The sequence below is a fragment of the Triturus cristatus genome, chromosome 11 (genome assembly GCF_964204655.1).
Source record: "Triturus cristatus chromosome 11, aTriCri1.1, whole genome shotgun sequence".
In the NCBI taxonomy this organism is placed as follows: Eukaryota; Metazoa; Chordata; class Amphibia; order Caudata; family Salamandridae; genus Triturus; species Triturus cristatus.
Window position 1 is genome coordinate 166,826,698 of NC_140594.1, and position 20,180 is coordinate 166,846,877.

At 46.3% G+C, this 20,180-nt stretch overlaps 1 protein-coding gene across 6 annotated transcripts in view; it reads left to right on the plus strand.

Annotated features, from left to right (window-relative positions):
• KDM2B (lysine demethylase 2B) overlaps nucleotides 1-20,180 on the plus strand; it is a 759,008-nt gene that overhangs the window by 453,207 nt on the left and 285,621 nt on the right. The window lies entirely within an intron of this gene.

A 20,180-nucleotide genomic window follows, 5' to 3' on the forward strand; every position in this document is an offset into this window, starting at 1 on the left:
GACATGATGCACTCGGGATTGCCGCTGATTGCCGATTCATCCTCAGGCCGCTGTGCAAAAGCACCTGTGACGTGCGCCGTGGCGTTTAACCTGATGAATTGGTTCACCAACAGATTGTGGTAGACGGATATTAAAGGATGATCATGGATACACTCCCTCAGCCACAGTGCCGTGCGTGGGACCTGTACCACATATAATGAATCCTGTGTGTGTATACAAGGTTTCCTCGTGGAGGGGAGTGTCAGCTGTCTCGAGTGCGCTGTGTATTCCGTTTCCGCTCCGTGCCGGGTGGAGCCCCCGGTGTCAACAGCGCCCCGCTGCGCCGCACGCGCCCGCCGCTGCCGCCCCTTGTCGTCGCTGCCTGTGCCGGAGCGCCGGCGGCAGGCCTTTGTGTGGAGCCGCGGCGAGCTGGGCCGGCTGCCATTGGTCAAGAGCCGAGCTCAACCTCTTCCTGGTCCGCACTGGTGCATATTCATGAGGCCTCCCTCGGCGTGAGGGGCCTGCCGCCTCCCCGGGAAGGAAGGCTCCGCCGCTGTCAGCGCCGAGGCCCCGCCGGGAGATGGCCATGTCTGTCAGCGCCGATGACGAGGAGTACGATTCGGAGCAAGAGCAGGTGAGGCGGCCGCGCCGGGGGTTCTTTGTCGCCTGAGCTGTGCGGTGTGAGAAAGCGCTGCCGGCGGGGTGTTGCTAGAAAGCTGCCGGGACGTGAGAGCGAGGGGTCGTAGGGAAGCGCGAGGCACCCCTGCATGTCTCCATTACCTGCCGTGCGGGATACTACCGAGAGAAACGGCTGCCTAATGACCAGAAGCCCCGCATGGGCGAGGCGGCGTTCAACGAGCAGCTCTGGTAACCATCTGTGCGCCCACGGCGGAGCCTCTCTGCGCTATGAGCACTCGGATTGTGTATCATGCAGGTTTCTTAATCTGAACGATTTAGCTTCATTGAGTGAACTGGCATGTTCCACTGTGCATTGTTTACAAACGAAGCGGGCGAATGGGATGAGGTGAGGTAGGCTTCAGCGCTGGAAAAGAGTGAGGGAGCTAAAGGATGGAGGGGACAGTGAGGCAGGTCCTCCCAAGCAGACCTGTACATAGTTAACATAATAGTGTTCTTTGTCATTTCTAAACGCTTGACACTACTGTTTATTTCCAGTGAAAGCGGGGCTGCCTAGGGTGGCTTACACGTCCCGGCGTGTCTATTCTAAAGAGTGTCAGCAGCTCTAACTTGCTTTGTTAAACGATTTCCACATTTTATTGGCGTAATGATTTCTTTGTCCCATTTTGAGGTGGTGCTGGCGCAATTAAAGGGCGAAGAGGGAAAATGAGGTTGCGGACTGGGTTCACAATATGGACTGTTAAAGTAAACATTGCGTTTCAATGGATTTTTATGTATAGTAGAGTTGTCTCGATGGAGTATGGTTTGACAGCGTTTAATAAAGATAGATAGAAACTCCTGCTTTTTCTACTAAACTTACCGCCGAACATCAGAAAATTACTAATATAAATGTTCATTTCTGTTCAAAACCTAACTCTTACTTAGCGCCGCTAAATGTTGTGAACGTGAGAATGTTAATCGGTTTGAAAACATTGGTTGTAACTGTAGAATTCCTGGTTTCGCAGCCGAGTTTAGCTATTTGACAATACCCTACATGAAACATAATCTCCAATTATTTTTGTGGTACAGATGCCTTTTCCTTAGGGAAGTAAGAATGGTAAATATGCTGGGCTTGAAGGTGGAAAGTTCATGTTCCCGCTTACATAACGTGTGATCCTGAGCATCTTCCTGTGCTAATAACAGTCGGAACTGTACGGTGCACTGCATAAACCCTGTCGTTGTTTACTCGTTGAATAAGGAAAATCTTTCTTTCACATAAGCGATAGTTTCATTACCGGTGATATTTGGATTCCAGACTGTTTTCTATGTCTGGCTGTGGATATTTCTTCGCGATTCGATTTTCCATGTCTCTCTTGGTATCATGTATGTATAGTAATGTCTCTGTGGAAAAGTTAGCACTGGCAGTAGGTTAAATATATTATGTTTCTTTGCTCAGTATCCAACTGAAAATTGTAATTCAATAGGCCTTAGTTTATTATTCTAACATTCATTATTTTTTTACGGAGTTTTATATAGCGCGAACTTGACCAGGTATCGGAGCGCTTTACATAGCACCAGTTGCGTTACATGAAGACACGTTCATTTTTGCCGAGACTAGAACCTGGTTCCCCAGATTCGGGGTCGACTGCCATATCCGTTAAGCCAACTCATCTCTTCATTGGAGCAGGACACATGGGATGGAGCCAAGAGGAGCGGACTCAGTTCTACAGTGTTAAGTTGACACTCGTTCAGTGCAAGCACTGTAGAGGAGGCAGACTGATATATCCAATAGCTTCGGGCGAGAAATAATAGTTATCTGGACTGCGTCCAGAGACAATAGACAGTCTCAAGCCAATGGCTGAAAGAGGAAGGTTGAAAGGCATTGTTTGAAAGGACGGATCTAGAGAACGCTCTATGCATATTGTTAGCAATAGGTCTATAACAATTACTGTGAAAACCCAGACCTAAAAATACCCTTCTGTCCAGGCTGGACCATCCTACAGGCAACACAATGTGCAGCTTTACAAGCCTTCTTACTCAGTAACTTATCTTTACGGCTGTGAGTGCCTTGGGACGACACAATCGCTCCACTGCTTGACCTGTGGCTGCATAGCTGTCCTTGTAATTTTCATTGCTGCATAGATAAGGCAATGCCTTCAATTAATGCCATTTTTGTCAACTACAGGAACACTTAAAACATCAGGATACTGCAAACACATGATCATCTTGCAGGTAGATTAAAAATGTCACTATACCCAGTGCTTAATTTGTAAATAAACAAGTGCCAGGGCCCTCACCAGGTGACATCAGCTTGCACCACCTGCTGCCCCTTCCAGCGCTGCTAATAACACAACTACTAACCATTGCACTCCTACAAATGTGACAATGCAGACTTTTCTAGTCCCCAAAGCTATAAGAATTGCTTGGCGACATCTTCACCATGTTTAATGAATATTGAATTAATGAACAACTGTTGTTGTGCTGATCTCTAAATTAGATAAACAGCACAACCACGCAGCAGACTGTCATAAGAGCCGGTGTTGTCAATTGAGTGCTGGTGCCGAGCACCGGAAACCACTGGCTCAAATTAAGAACCGACTATACCCGCATTGAAAGTGTACTACAAAGTGGCTGTTCGGTGCAAAATTGTGAACACTGTTAACCATATTCTACAAACTAGACTCAATTCTTCCCAATGTATGTAATGATTGCACTCATGGTTCTGGTAGGAATTTTAATGTACATTTTGGGTATTTGACTAACCCTGGAAATATACAACTATTGCATATTTTCAGGATTACACCAGATATTCTTGATCCCAAATACTCACAAATCTACTCTAAGCTAGGAGTGAATAAATCCATGAGAGTACATTGCTTCCTTTATTTCAGTGTTCATGACTCTGGGCCAGATAGCTACTATGGATAGTCCCTTCAAATGGTATTCAACAAATGTCACTTTTTAAATTCAAAGAGCTATTGTAGAAGGGCACGACCTAGAGTTGGCACACGAAGCTGTCAAGTTGGGTCGAGAGATTGTGGAAGATGGGCATAAGTCTGTCCTCCCTCTTAAAGTGATTTAGTAGCAGCAAGACGTCCGTGCCCATGTTGTCACCATATTTCCTACATGCTTTTAAATATGGAATATGTTTTGCTCTCATTTTACCCTAGGATAGTCTACTATATTGACCTTGTTTTTGTTTCCAATTATCTATTTTTCACATTTTTATTGTGGGAGACTTTTAATACACAATCCACTACCCTAATGTTAATTTTTAATCGACTCTCTTATTGTGACCTATGTTTTTATGTAAGCATGCCTTTTATCTGAAATTTGCTTATTTCTGTTTTCCCCTGCACAATTTGGAAATCTCTAATGTTATACTTTCAAAAGAAGCTCAGCACACTTCTTTCCCCTGTATTAGTGACTTAAGATCATATGATGACTCTTTGCTGATGTTGTGACTGTACAGATTATTGGTGAGGTACCGTTTGTTTTGCATGTTGTGACCCGAGTTGACTTTTGAAGACCACCCCTTTTGTTATAGGCCGGGACAGTGGGAATTTACGGCGCAGATTTCTTGCTTTCTCACGGATTTCCAATATTTTAAACATTTCCTGAAGATTTTGGTCATTTTAAACCTTTCCCACATTTTTTTTCCTGCCTGAATTTCCAGGTAGCCAGGAAATGTTCACTGCATCATAAATGAAGAACAAATAATTCGGGGGGGGGGGGGGGGGTTTGGGGAAGGCTGGCCCACAGAGCATGTTATAAACATAGGCTAGTAGTGACATCGCTGCCACTGACTTAATATATTGAAGTTGTGCTACAAGCTCATTGGCGTTTCTTAGTGGGCTGAGTGGTGTTACCTTTCATAGAGTTCTGAGGTTTTCCATGCATATCTGACCCCCCCCCCCCCTTCCCTCCACTGAAGTTTGTTTGTAAATAGTTCCACATATTTTCCAAACTGTCTCTGCGTTACAAGGAACTCTGCTCTGTGAGACCTCGGGGGGGGGGGGGGGGGGGGGGCGGGTGTTTGAACAATAAAGAAGCCTTGCTACTGATGGGAATCTGGGGTTCGTATAAGACTTTTTTTTTTCCCTCTGAAAACTACAAATATCTATTATTTAATTGGCGCAGCATTAAAGATCAGACTTCCAGGAGATATGCAGGCTGATTCCCAAATTTGATTTATTAAGGTGTTTTGCGAATTGCTAAACGTGTCCTAGTCACTTCAGACCTGTAAATGGAATATAAACCAGAATGAGTGATTCCATTTGTTTTTTTATAAACAAACTTTGTTGAATTTCTGCCCAGCTCGGCTGGCGAAACATAATACGTGGCACACACAGTTAAATTGCAGAAAGAGGTAAACAATCCATACAAGTCAGAGCATCCAGTAGGTATAGAACAGCAAACCCACATCTAGTATCTAGTTAAGCTAATTGACCAAGCCATTTCCCCCCACACCCGCCCATGTTTCTGGGGCAGCCACAAGCTTCAAACACCACACACTCCTGCTGCGAGCACTGGTCCACTCCCTGTCTCCACCTCGACAGGGTAGGTGAGACAGGAGACATTCAACTTGGAGTGATGTCCCGTTTTGCCACCAGAAGGGCCGTGCCCAAGAATGCCCTCTCAGTCCTCGTGCTCCTATTACCTTTAAAACATCCCAAGAAGAATCAACAAGGGAGAGAGGGGAACTGCTCATCCCAGCACCTCCATCAACTCCTGGGTCACTTGATCGGTTCCTCATTTAAGACAAGCGGAAGTGTGATGTAAACCCGCTCGGTGCAGGCAGAGCGGGGAAAGGTATACTGAGTAAAGATAGTTGATCTGAATGAGTCGCAGTCTGGTGGAAGTGGTGAGCTCACGGGAAGCCATCAGGGCATCTCGCCAGTCCTCATACTCTACCTTTCTACCCAACCCTCCCAACGAGTCCGAAGATGGTCCAGTGAGCTGGGAGAATTCACAATGAGTGTGCAATATATCTGAGAAATCCCTCCACGGCCCAGGTGTACCATAAGTAACTTAGCTTCTAGGGGATTGAACTCTTGAAGGGCGTCGCCAGAGATGGGAGTGTGCGTGGAGAGCGTGTCTGAGTTGGAGGTACTTATAGAATTGGGTGCGTGTGAGACTGTACATCTCTTGGAGGTCTTGAAAGGAACACATATGCGCCCGACCATCACCCAGCAGTGTTATACCAATGAGATACTAGAAGCAAAAACCACTGGGCTCAGCCACCTCCTTCAACCTGGTGCCATGCCAGAGTGGCATCTGCTGTGTGTGTGTCTTCCGTCTGAACATGGTGAAGGGCCGCCTTCAATGGAAGAAACACCACCCGGGTCACCAGCGGCATCGAGAGGGAAACCAGAGAACCATAGAGCATGGCCTGGAGATAGGGAAAACGCAACAATGCAAGTTCCAGACGATAGGCTGGGTCAGTCCATCCCCCACTAAACCAGTCATGGAGGACCAGGAGATGGGAAGACAGGTAATAGAGATAGAGGTTGGTCATGCCCTAGCCTCCATCATAGGAGATTCGTTGACCATATGCAAATGCAATGCTTGGGCTTGAGCCCTGCCACAGGAATATTTTAGTGTCATCGTCCAGCACAGAGAATCGTACCCGAGATGGATGAAGTGGTAAGTTTTGAAAGACATATAGAAATCGTGGAAGAATCCTCATTTTGTAGAGGGTGATGCGCCCCAGGACGTTGAGGCGGAGGGTACGCCATTTAATAAGATGTGACTTGGCTTTCTGAACCTGGGGTTGGAGTTTAAGGGCCCAGGTGAGTTCAGGGTGCAAAGCGAGCTATATGCCCAGATACTTAAAACTAAGCCACCGGAGGGGAATTGTCGTTATGCTTATCGGAGCAGTCCCTAGACGGTGCCAGAGAGACCAGTACCAACATAGAGGGGTTCATCCGGAGGCCAGAATTGCGTTCCAACTGTTTGAGCAAGAAAAGACAACTGGGTCTGCTCACAGCTGGGTGGCCGAGATAAAGCAGGACATCGTCCGCATACAGTGCGATGTCGTCCTAATGTCCTCTACACCAGACTCATCCAGTATAGTGGAGAGCCGCACAGATGAGCTCGGCCAGAGGCTCTATCGCCAAGGGGAAGAGGAGTGGAGACAAGGGGCAACTCTGTCTAGTCCCTCGGTCTATGGAAAATGTGCCAGAAAGGACCTCGTTTACCCGAACTCAAGCGGTAGGATTGGAATAAAGAACCCTGACCAAGCTCCGGAATCCCGGCCCCAAGCCGGCGTGTGCCAACACAGAGTGGAGGTAGTCCCTGTCCACTGTGTTGAAAGCCTTCTCAAAGTCAATAAGGAGCAGGGATAGTTCGGAAGGCAATCAATGGCGGTGGGCCAGGCGCAGCCGGTGGATGCAGTGTCTCGTGCTATGGGATGGCATAAAGCCACATTGGTCCAGCTGCACCAGCGCAGGCAGGACCTGCTGAGCCTATTTGCTAATATTGCCGCACTTTATTTTTACCTCATAGTTAAGGAGTGTTATCGGGCGGTAATCTGCGCGCAAAGGGGGTGGGGACAGTTCTGCGTCTTCGGTATTACTCCTATAGTGGCTGAGTCTAACTCTTGTGGGAAAGACCCAACCTGACTGGCCTCGCGATAAAACGTAAGGGATAAGTGTGTCCTGGAACGTGGTGTAGCATTCCATGGGGAAGCCTTCTGGGCCAGGGATTGTGCCTGGTGCCATACCAGACAGTGCTTCTCCAATCCTGTCTGTCGTAAGAGGCTCGTCCAGCGTACGAGCATCGTGAAGAGGCAATCAATAAAGGGTAATTGAGTCGAGGAAGGACAGGGACGCAGTCTCGTCCCTATCCACTGGCTTGGAGTATAGTGTTAGATAATAATGAGTGAAAGTTTGTGCTATGGTGGGAAGGGACTGCTGAGGCTGACTAGTGTCACCGAGGATCTCAGAAACAATCCCGTCTGCCTGTTGACAGGAGACCAGCCAATAAAGTAATTTTTCGTTTTTATCCCTTCAACCATAAATCCTAGCCATTGTGGCCCACCAGACGTGTTTGGCTGCTTCAAGGGAGTGCAGACGAATGTCTTCCCGAATGAGGCCTAACTGTCGAGAGGCATTTGTCTGAGGGTCAGACCCCGACTGCTGCTCCAGGCGAAGGGCACGTGCCTCCAACTAAGTAACAAGCGCACTTCGTTCCCACTCCTGTGCCCTAATATAGCTCTTGACAGAGCCTCGTAGTGTTGCTTTACTCCCGGCCCATATTGTTACTACACAGGTGACCGAGCCTTCATTATTATCTAAGTAAGCTTGGAGCTCGGATCCAAGGGAGTTGGGGAACTCCTTGTCTTGGTAGTACTGGGCATTTAAGCGTCACATAGTGCTTTGACCCACAGGAGGGTGCCCAAGATGAAGGAGCAGAGGGGAATGGTCCGAAATGCCGCGGGGCAGAATCTGAACCAGAGTCAACAATTGGCACTCAGAGGCAGGTAAAAAGGCAGGATCTATCAGAGAATGAGGGTGTGAGCCGCTGAGGTGTGTGTGTGTGTGTGTGTTTGAACGGCATCCCTGGCGTAGGCAGGAATCGACGTGCATCGCAGAGACCCAGAGCCGTGGCCCAGTCAGAGAGACAGCGGGTGCCAATCAGCCGGGAGGCCGTGTGAGCGCCAGAACTATGCTTTGATTCTTTTTGGCGGAGGAGTTTTTCTCGGTTTCCTCCTCGATCCAGAAATGGCACATGTTCAATAGCATAGTAGCGTAGCAGTTCCCATTTACTGTCATGTGAATTTTCCATATGCTTGGCAATGGCATTTGAGCGATCTATGTTAACAGTGGCTCTGATGTGCTCCAGAATACGTTTCTTGATTTCACAAATAGTACTTCCTATATATGATCTCCAATCAGGTCTGCAATGGTGGTGTCTAGTTTTAGGATACCCCAATGTTTTTTCAAGATATTGATTAAATCACTAAATTTTTACGTCTACGCAGAAACTGCTCCGCAGACAATGATTTTGAACACCAGAGCAAAGCAATGGCAGCAAGATTCCAAAGAAGAAAATATCCGGACAGGATAATCCAAACAAGTCTCAAAAAAGCAAAGGAAAGAAATCGTACGGAGATTTTGAAAAACAAACCTAAGGCGACTCAGAATGATTTCACAAAAATACGCCTCATCACAACTTTTTCAACTGAAACCAGTGATTTAATCAATATCTTGAAAAAACATTGGGGTATCCTAAAACTAGACACCACCATTGCAGACCTGATTGGAGATCATCCGGATGTCACCTACAGAAGAGCACCGAATCTAGGTGACAAACTCACACGCAGCCATTTCAAAATCAAGCCACAGAAACCATGGACCAACATTGAGGGCTTCTGGCCTTGTAAGAACTGCAAAGCTTGCAAAATTGGCATCCCTAAAAAAGAGGTGGAAGGCAGAAGTGGAGGAAACTGGAAAATTCAGCAACACATTTCTTGCAAAACCAAATATGTGGTGTATGTTGTTGAATGCCCCTGCAATCTAAAATATATAGGAAGTACTATTTGTGAAATCAAGAAACGTATTCTGGAGCACATCAGAGCCACTGTTAACATAGATCGCTCAAATGCCATTGCCAAGCATATGGAAAATTCACATGACAGTAAATGGGAACTGCTACGCTACTATGCTATTGAACATGTGCCATTTCTGGATCGAGGAGGAAACCGAGAAAAACTCCTCCGCCAAAAAGAATCAAAGCATATTGTGTCATTCAGAACTCTGACCCCTCATGGCCTCAACCAGGATGAGGAACTTTTTGTACATGTGTGAACCCTGTTGGTATAACCAGGCAACATACCCCAGTGGTATAGTCAAACAATAATACCGGTTAATTACAAAAAATTCTTTTCTGTAATTCTCTATGCAAGAGTCTCATCAGACTAACTAGGCATATTATCATGAATATGAGCCAAACACCCACTAGAGGGCGGAGCTTTGGCCTTTTGTTTATTTATTTGCATTTGTTAAACTTGTGTCAATACGTGCTTCCCCACCAGAGGGATGGAATTTCCTATTGTGACTTGTAGTTTTACATGGCACTTGTGCCTTGAATACACTGTGTCATCAATACCACTAGAGGGTCAATAACATATTTCACTTGTCACACAATAAGTGCGTTTAACACAATGCTTATGTTAATCTGATTACCTGATGTATTATTTTACTAGCTACTGCGTTGCCTACAGCGTTCCACTTAAGGATTGTAATTATGCTTAATTTTTGCATTCGCCTTTTCTCTGCCAGTTACCTGAGTTTAATTTTGGTAAATTTTGCTTTTGTGAACTCACCAGCACAAATCGGTAATACACGGACTACAATGACCAGCATGCTTTGCAAATGCTTAAACAGGAAGTAGTAGCAATAATTGACATAAATAATGTCTGGCCATTGTGTTTGGTAACCCGTGATCAAGGTTCGAGTGAGAACCGAAACGCGTTGGGCCAGTGTTGTTGTTGACTGGCTGTGCTGTGCTGAAGAACTTTCTTTTCGATTAAAAACGAACTGAAAATTAAATTCTTGGATCCCGTGTGAGTGCGTGTACTCCTGACCTCTGGGCTCAGAGGTCTCCTGCTTCTTATACATACCGGTTGTCCTACCGGCTGTTTCACGCACCCCCCAGACCGAAGAGCGCCGTCCCCCAACCCAGGACATCACATGCTTTCATAAATATATATATATATATATATATATTCACTTAAAAAACCATAGGTTTCACACGTTATAGTTAGCTGTACATTTCACTCGTAAAAAACCAATGAAATTCCACGTTATAGTTAGATCAGGTAACTATAACTTGCGCGCCCACAATAAACTGCTGATGACGTCACATATTACATCACTCATGACATGGTCAGTGACATCACTCATGACATCAATGATGACATCTGAAATTACACATTGTGGATTGCGGTCGCGCAAGTTATAGTTACCTGATCTAACTATAACGTGGAATTTCATTGGTTTTTTACGAGTGAAATGTACAGCTAACTATAACATGTGTGAAACCTATGGAAGTGAATTTGCAAGGTTTTGTAAATGCTAAGTTATGTATTTTATTTTTTATTTTTTTTTATGGTTTTTCACTGTGCGCACACCCTGCGCGCACGGTGCACTTCGCGCACCGTGCGTGCGCTGTGGGCGCTCGGTGCGCTTCGCACACCGAGCGCCCACGTTGCGCAGTCCATGCCGTGCGCGCCTCGCCTTTTTTTACACAGTAACATTTGTTTTTTCTCCCTTGTGGGTCCTTTAATTTATTTAATAAATGTGATTGTTACTTCTTTATTTTTATGTTTTATTTTTTTTTCCCGTGCGCGTACGGTAAGCTTACCGTACGCGCACGGGAAAAAAAATGGTTGGTCACTCGAATACTTTCTTTGAAAACTTAGTACATGAATTGCACATGTTTAATTCTTTAGATAATTATCGGCATGACAATGTATACACATTGATGTTAATTGTGATCCAATGACGTACTAAGAGGTACAATACATGATTTACATGTCTGTGCGGCAATTCAAATATGGCCGCTGTGGTTACGATGAATTGTTGTCAGCCAACTGTGAAGTCCTTTGTCGATGTTACTCGCTAGTCCCATTGACCAATGATTGTATTTGTTATTTAAATGTGTATTTTGAACTTGACAAACTAACACTGACGAAGGGCAGGGTCCCGGAACGCGTGTGTTAGTCTTCACGGAGAAGAACGAATAAAGTTAATTTCTTTGGATTGAGCCCGAGTGCGCCGCACGTTCTTTCTAGAGACGTGGTGTTTGGCAGGAATTAATTGCGCTATCGCCCGCGCAATTGGCGCACCCGCACTGCAGAGAGCAACGGAGTGGGGCGGTGTTGTTTTTTGTGTGTGTATATATATATATATATATATATCTATCCACACCTCCAATTCTGTCTTACCTATATACAGCAACACACAGGGACATTTTAAAGAATACCTACAGTTCTGTTTCGCAGGTTGCATTGTCTTTTGGTGGAAATGTCTTTCCACTACTTGGATGTGTGATAAATTCACTTTTATGACCTTGTTAAAGTGAGCTCAACTTAAACAAGGATATATTCATTTAGATTGATCATTGTCAAGTTTAGGTGTTCCAATTCTGTCAACCATTACCATCTCCTTAATGTTCTGAAAGCGTTGGTAAGCAAATGGCGATCTACAAATATTCCCTCAAATCTAGTTGTAAACTCCAGATATCCCAGTGTTTGCTGGCAATATATCTTAATTTGCTGCTTGAAATCGAATATTTAGACACAGATACAGCTCAGTCTGATACTTTGGGCTTGTTGGGTACCATTAAATTGTGTCTGGTATTTGTCGTGATACATTTTTAACTTCATTAAGGACACACACCATAAATCTTTCACATAATGTTTTCACTTCTGGTGCATATAGTGTTAAAGATGTTATACTATTCTATCTACTAATTTGTGTGTCGGGTAGATGCCTTTTGAAAGGTTTGGTATGAACATTTTTGGTATCATACTAGGTTGTTCCTTTCATTTGCTTTGTGATACACACTTGTTTGTATTTCAGTGTAGGAAATTTTAGTGACTGCATCCCGAAGCACATCTTTTCATGATCATTCTTTGGCTGAATTTTATCTGTGTGTTCTTGTGTAATTCTTTGATTTTCTTTTACAATTTATCTTCATTTCCTTTCCACAGTATAAAAATATATATCTGATGTATGTGATGAGATCAACCTGCCATTCTTTGTCCTTGTACTCCAATTCCACTCCAGGTTTGGCCATGAAAACATTTGCATAACTTGGGCCCTGCCGATTATAGAGCTGTATGTGTTTCCCCCTGACAAGATGTATAATATTTGCTCATCTGAGCTAAAAAATTGAAAACTCATAATTTGGCATCTTTGTGCTTTTTGAACCAGGTAAACAATGATTCCTTGATTTCAGCGATAGTCAAGAGGCTTTCCTAAAACCGAGCATCATTGTGCACTGTCACTCTTTATTGCAGTGAGCTTTGTGGGGGTAAAGGGTACGCTCTTTTGCAACAACTTCTATCATGGCAAAAAGGTTCCTTCTGTCCAGGTAAGAGAGTCAACTTTACCATGAGATGAAACTACCCTCCTTTTGGAGATGTTGCCAGATGATTTTCGAGAACAGACCAAAATCACACTTAAAAAATGAGACTATATATTTCAGTCTTTAGTGATGCCTCTTGAAATGCATCAAGCACTGGGTTTGGTCCTGCTCAGGTCTGGCTGCTTTCAGAACTGTTCCTTAAGTCCGGGGATTCATTCAAGGGCACTTCACATACCGTTTAATGGTTAACATTTGTTTGCAAACCATGTTGATCACAGACCATCCAGATGGATACTGACTCAGCAAGATCACATGGAGTTCTCCAGGGACAGTAGAATTTTTAATTCTACAGCCAAAGAAGTTCATATCAGTCTGTCTCCAGGCAGTTTTCATCTATACTACCATGGTCACAACTCGGTGTCTGTCATCTTCATAGTAGGGAAGACTAGTTCGGAAGCTTCAGCCAGAATACACGCAAAGGCTCATTGTCAAACAGGGACCAAGATTGTGCTGATTGTTTCCCTCATTTTCATGCCAGTCTGGTGGGGTGAGGGGCAAGGTAAGGTCTTTCCAGCATGGCATCGGATCATCTTCCATAGTATATCACTAGGTATTCTTGTGCAGTAGATTTTGTTTCAGTAAAACCGTCAATACCACTAAAGTATGAACTCCATCACCACTCAAGGGCTTTTCAAAACAAGGTCATCAAATTACTTGAGAAGTCTGATAAAGCCAGTGTAAAACGTACAACAATACCAGGGATTGGGGGGGTGGGGAAGGGGGGCGTGGCTTGCAACCAACAGCGATGGCCGCAGCCTAGGAGAGCTCCGTGGCAACCAGCGTCTCTCCCGATAAATCCTGGCATGAATCTGCTAACACTGCACATTTAAATTCAAGAATCGGCCGCCGGAAGGCCACAGCAGAATCAACGTCCGTCTGGGGCCATTGCAACCACCGGGAGAACCACGGTAACGAAGCCGCGATCGCGGCCTGCTTGCGAGGGCCGCAGCCGGGGACTCCCGTATAATAGAGCGGCATGCATAGAGGAGGCCGGGAGTAAAAACAAACATAGCGGGCGCAGCAGATGGGACGGTAGCGGCAAAGCTTCGGCCAAAGGGCAAGGAACACGCTACTTCACGCCCAGCCCCACCGGAGGGATCGAGGACCCGGGTCTGTGCTCCGATGGGACTGGACCTCCCAAGAAGGCACCCAGCAGCGAGACGCGGTCAGCACAGCGCGTAAGTCGGGGGTGATACTTGAGGGAGAACAGGCGGAAGAATCGGATCGCACGCATCGGGGCACAGATGAAAACCGAAGATTGAAATACCACAGGTGCTTCATTTATACTGGGACTACTGCGGAAGTGAGCCTGAAAGTGAGGAGGCGGCCCAGCGCGCAGACCTCTCTGCCGCCCCCCTCTTTTAATTCATGGCCTGGAGCTCGGGCCTGTCCTGCGAACACTGCAATACAGGCGTCTGCAGTGGCACAGTACTGGCCTACGAAAATCTAACACTCAAGGCATAATAAGGAAGAGGTGCCCGGCGCCAAATAAAGGAGTGTGTATAGTCTAATGGTGGCTGGGGCGGCATAAATTCTATGGAGTGACAAACAATTAAGGGAGGCATAGAGACAGCAGAAGTGGCCCTGTTCGCGCATCGGGCCCCCAGAGACCTTCCTTGATCCGGGGAAAAACAGACCAGGCTGCCACAGTACTAGTAACTACGGAAATAAACACCAGCCCTTCTGAGGGTATATCAAGGACAGTGTACCTTGCACAGCAGGCGGCGGGGGGAGGAGGGAAAACCGAAAGGCCGTGCGTAGAAACTCCCTGTGCAGTCTGGCAGCGGCGAATACCATTTTCCCGGACGCCCAGCAGCTACACCGGCCGGCTGGCCCTGACGCCATGGGAGGAAGAGGCCAACGTACGACACAAGCAACAAAATTAGAAAAATATGCCTACCCTGGAGATAGACCTCGGACCCGGAGACTCACAGGGGAAGTGAGGGTGGCGCGCATTCCGACCAACCAAAAGAAATAACTTTGCGCGATATAATGCACACGCTGACTCAAATGCAAACGTCGATAGGAACGATGTCCACGGACATTACACTGCTACGTGCAGACGTATCTAAAATTAGTGACAGACTGAAAGAGGTGGAGACGACGGCAACCTTGTCCACGGAGACAGCGACTCTCTGGAAAGAGCTCAGAAACAAATGGAGGCGAAACTTGACGACCAGGCGCTCACGACGCAACAATGTACGCCTAGTGGGAGTGCCACAGAATGTATGCGGTGCGGCTCGGGACCTGTTTGTAGAAGACCTTGTTAAAACTAAACTCCAACCTCGAGGATTATCGAGTTTCTTCTCGGTGGAACGTGCACACAGAGTGCCAGGTGGGAGGCCCAGGCCGGGAGCCCCGCCACGGCCTATAATAGCACGAATTTTCAACTTTCGTGACCGTGACACCATCCTATAGACAGCGCGCATAGCGCCCCCTCTACAAGTCGATAATAGCAAAGTAGAGATATATCTGCACTACACAGCGCTAGTAACAAAGCAACGGCGTCACTTCCTGGAGGTAAAAGAGCTCCGGAAGAGAGAACTTAAATACGCAATGTTCTTCCCCGCAAAACTGAGGGTAGAGGCAGAGGGTAAGACTTGGTTCTTCACATCGCCGGAGGAAGCTACAGACTGGCTGGAAGGAAGGATGGCGCAAGACCAAGGGAAACCGGGGACCAGCACAGAGGCACGGACAATCCATAGAAAGATCAGCGGAATCCGACTCGTCAGGAAAGGGTGCAACCAGTGATACCCTAAATAAAAACGTACAGGAAGACTCAAATTAAGCATGAATAGCATAGGCAGAGATATTGCAGCCGGGATTGGACCCCGGGGGACGGCCCTGAGGTATAAGTTAGGGCCGCCTAATCCAGAGAAGAACTGAGACAACAGCTCCACAGTTTCATGGGGTGGTGCCACACTGTAGAAGCTGTCAAAAGATGCTGACCGGGACTGGTCGCAGATGGTCCCCCCCGCACGCAAGTACAAAGTTATGGGGACTAAGCACTCTGCTCAGTTGGGGTGGTGGGTAGTTTGGAATCCGCTGGGCAGGGAAGCAGGGAGGTGGGTGGGAGTTAGGTGTTGTTCACAGGGGTTGTTGTTGTTTCAAAAGGTTCAAATGCATGCCAAACGACGGAAAATCAAACACATCGACCCCACTGCATACATTCTCAACAAAGCCTCCGTGCAAGATAGTAAGATAACAAGGACCAAGCCTATAAGAGATACCAATGGCAACCGGCAACCCGCACGAAATAGATGATAGTAAGAACACAATGCACCTCACGGTGATGTCATGGAATGGGTTGGGGGACAAGATAGAGGGGTCTAGTCCCACAATACATAACAAGAAAGGGACCAGTGGTGGCACTGATACAGGAATCACACTTGGTAGGCTCCACTTGTAAAGCTCTCGACAGATGGGGTTCTAAAATGGCAATACATTCAGAATTCACCTCTGGATCGAGGGGAGTAGGAGTCTTAATACAGAAATAATGCCCATTGATAGTACAAACGACCTGGACAGACGACCAAGGCAGGTTTGCAGCAGTCACATGCCAATGGGAGGGAAGGCAATATAACTTGGTATTGGTCTATATCCCACCTGCTTTACACAACTCCACTCTCCCAGACCTAGGCAAATTCTTGCTTTCACTCCCACAAGGAGTACTGATTATAGGGTGCGATTTCTACGCAGTCATTGATGCATCCATAGACAGGCGACCCCCTACAGGGCCCAGCAGTTCCAGTCCCAACCTGAAGGATTTTGTTAATGCAATTGGGCTAACCGATGTTTGGAGGGCCAGACACCCACACGAGCGTCAATATACCTTCCATTCAGGAGTCCATAACCGCATGTCAAGAATAGATTATATATTTACGCTGGCGCTAGGGATGGAAAGGATAATCGACGTAACACACCTGCCTAGGGGAATATCGGATCATTCACCAGTACTGATGACCTGTGCATCGGGCATCCCGGGTAGACGCAGGGTTTTTCCACTGTATCCACACTATCTAATGGTCAAGGAAATTAAGAAAAAACTAATTACCACCACGAAACGATATTTTGCTGACAACGAGCACTCGGTGGTCACCAACGACACTATGGGAAGCATATAAAACGGTCCTATGTGGCCAGGCAATATCGTTGGTGTCCCATCACAAGAAACAACAACATCAACAAATTCAAGCGCTAGAAGAGCAGTTAGAGAGGGCAGAAGCAGATCATGCCTCAGATATTACTGAGGCAACTACACATGGGCTCCAGCTAGCACAACAAGAATATAAGACATTTGTGTGGGATGAGGCAAAATCCAGACTTAAGACAACACAGCATACAGTATACGAGCAAGGGGACAAGGCAGGCAAACTCCTGGCCTGGTTAGACAAAATGGATAGAGCCAGTAGGTGGATAGCGCAGCTAGACACACTAAGTGGAATCCCAACCTCAGATCCCCAAGCCATAGTAGATTCACTGGCGACAAATTATGAACACATATATACACCGACAGCCACGGCCACAGTGGATGAAAATAAAGCCTTTCTGAAAGATCTAAACATGCCAACGCTGACCCAAGCAGCGGTACAAGCACTAGAGGCGGATCTTGCGCAAGACAAAATGACACGGGCAATACTAGCACTACACACAGGTAAAGCCTTGGGACCCAACGGAATTCCCGTGGAGTTCTTTAGGCATACGACTGCTATTCTGATGCCCCACCTACTTAACATGTACACCGATAGCTTAGAGAAGGGTTAACTTCCGAGAGATCAATGCCTGGCAACGATGGTTGCGATAAACAAGCAGGGCAAACTGCCACACAGTTGCATGTCGTGCAGGCCAATTTCCCTTATTAATGCAGAAGCTAAGATATTAGCCAAGGTGCTTGCAACACGACTGCAGCCATATTTGGAAATGGTGATTCACCCGGACCAATCGAGATTTATGCCACACCGTAACACGGCACTGAACCTGCGACGGGTACACAGTGTCATGGCGCGAAAATCCATTATTAAAGAGGACGCCATAATTCTTTCTCTGGATGCGCGAATGGCATTCGATATGGTTAAATGGCCCCTTTTGTTTGCGGTTCTTCACCATTTGGGATTCGGGCCCAAATTCATACGATGGGTGGAATTATTGTTTACAAAACCACTGGCGCAAGTGGTTGCCAATGGGCGAATCTCACCTACCTTCCCACTGGCAAAAGGGACACGGTAGGGTTTCCCATTATCACCGCTCCTATTCGCAATTGTATTGGAACCCTTGGCGGCATGGATACGGCAAGATCCAGTAATCCGTGGACTTAGGTGGGAAATGGGATGGGAGGACCGTATATCGCTATATGCTGATGACATTCTGCTCTATCTGGCCTCGCCAACCCGCTCCCTTAACTGCCTCATGGATATCTGTGCAGCATACGGGCGTGTATCCGGATATACTATTAATTGGACGAAATCGCACATTTTCATACTCTCGGGAGCTCCCCCGCGACTCCAGCGTAATTGTGACATAAGATAGCTACCGAAGGGTTTAAATATTAAGACATTCGTATAACATGTCAGGACGCGCATTTCATTGCAGAAAATCTCATGACACCTTTGAGCGATTTCGCCGAGACGTACTCCACTGGCGGTCCCCGTTACTTACCTTGCTCGGCAGAGGAGCCCTCATTAAAATGATGGCGCTCCCCAGATTCTTATACGTCCTACAAAATACACACTTTCCGGTCCCTCCATCATACTTCATAGCAATTAATAATGAAGTAAACAAGCTGTTATGGGACGGTAAGGCAACCCGTATTGCTATGCACAAACTGGTTAAAAGCTGGTATGATGGAGGCATAGCGCTCCCACCCATCAAAACATACTATTGGGCTTCCCAACTGGCGGTAATAAATCCCTGGCTTCATGCCACGCAGGAGGAACCGGCGTATCGCATGGACAGATATCTCCTGGGCACGGACGGTATGATGGGTGAACTCTACAATAGGAATAAAACAAAGAATCTTACAGGGCCTACAGCGCATACAATTAAGATTTGGCACGAGGTGCAGAGACATGGGATGGGAGGGAGTCGTGACGCAGGCAACGCCACTATGGGACACGGGACACAAAAAAACTAGGTAAGCTACGGAATACGAAGGGGTTCAGACAATGGGACTTAATAGGCATCTCGAAGGTGGGGGACTTATGGCAAAAGGGGGGAGATTATCCCACTCACACAATTGCAACAGAACTATGGCTTGGCAGACACAGAAACTTACAGATACATGCAAATACGACATGCGCTGACGGCACTGATCCCACAGGGCATGCAACTACCAGAATCATCACCCCTCGAGGACAGTCTTCTCACGATCATATGACGAAAAAAGCCATCTCAATAACTTGCAAGAAAATTATAAATAGCCAACCGGACCCGACGACAATCCTGAAAACTAGATGGGAGACTGATCTGGGCGAACTAGACGAGGCCGACTGGCAGGCAGCTATGACATCCCCAAGGGAGGTAGCGATCCCTGCTAGGTTTAAATTAGTACAACTGAAGGTTCTACACCGTACATGTTACACAAGGACACTACTGTACAAATTGTACAGAACAGATACACCACTTTGCATCCGATAATGTGGGGAACTAGGCACATTCTGGCACATACTTTGGCAATGCATGGAAATTGACACATACTGGAAAGCAATCATGCGCAATCATGCGCACAATCTCGCAGGTCACAGGTATAACGGTGGCGCTTGAGCCGAAGAGATGCATACTCAACATCTGGGAACCTACGGATCTTAATCATGCAGCGCAAACCTGGGTAGCGCTTGGTATGGCTTTAGCAAAAAGAAATATAGCACAACTATGGGGAGCCAGACAGACTCCCACACTAAGAGGATGGTGTCGTGGTATGGACGAATTAATGGTAACTGAAAAATCAGTGTTTGTCCATAAGAGATGCCCCAAAAAATGGAAACGGGTCTGGGGGAAATGGAATGAATATCGGGGCAACATTTGTGAACCCCCACTGGAAGAAACACTCTGACGACTCCGACTAGCCGAGGAGTATATAGGAGACATTAATATATCGAGTATTAGTGTGGGCAAAGAGACGGTTGTGCAAAACTCTGACATATTTTCTAACAAGTCCTTGCTGTTCAAGGTATGGTTACAGTTGGAAGATGTGATATATGTAAGAACGAAATCATATGGTATTGCAGATATTGTTGGAATTGAAAATGTTAATAAAAATATAAAAAAAAAACAATACCAGGGATTTTACTTGAGGTTCTTGCTTGCAACAAGTTGGGAAAGTGGGCCCTCTTTTGGTCATCTGAGCACTTAACATGTAAATCAAACAGCTAAGCTCCACGATAGGCTCACTACTCTACATTATTCACTTTATTAATCACTGATTTCTGGCTTGT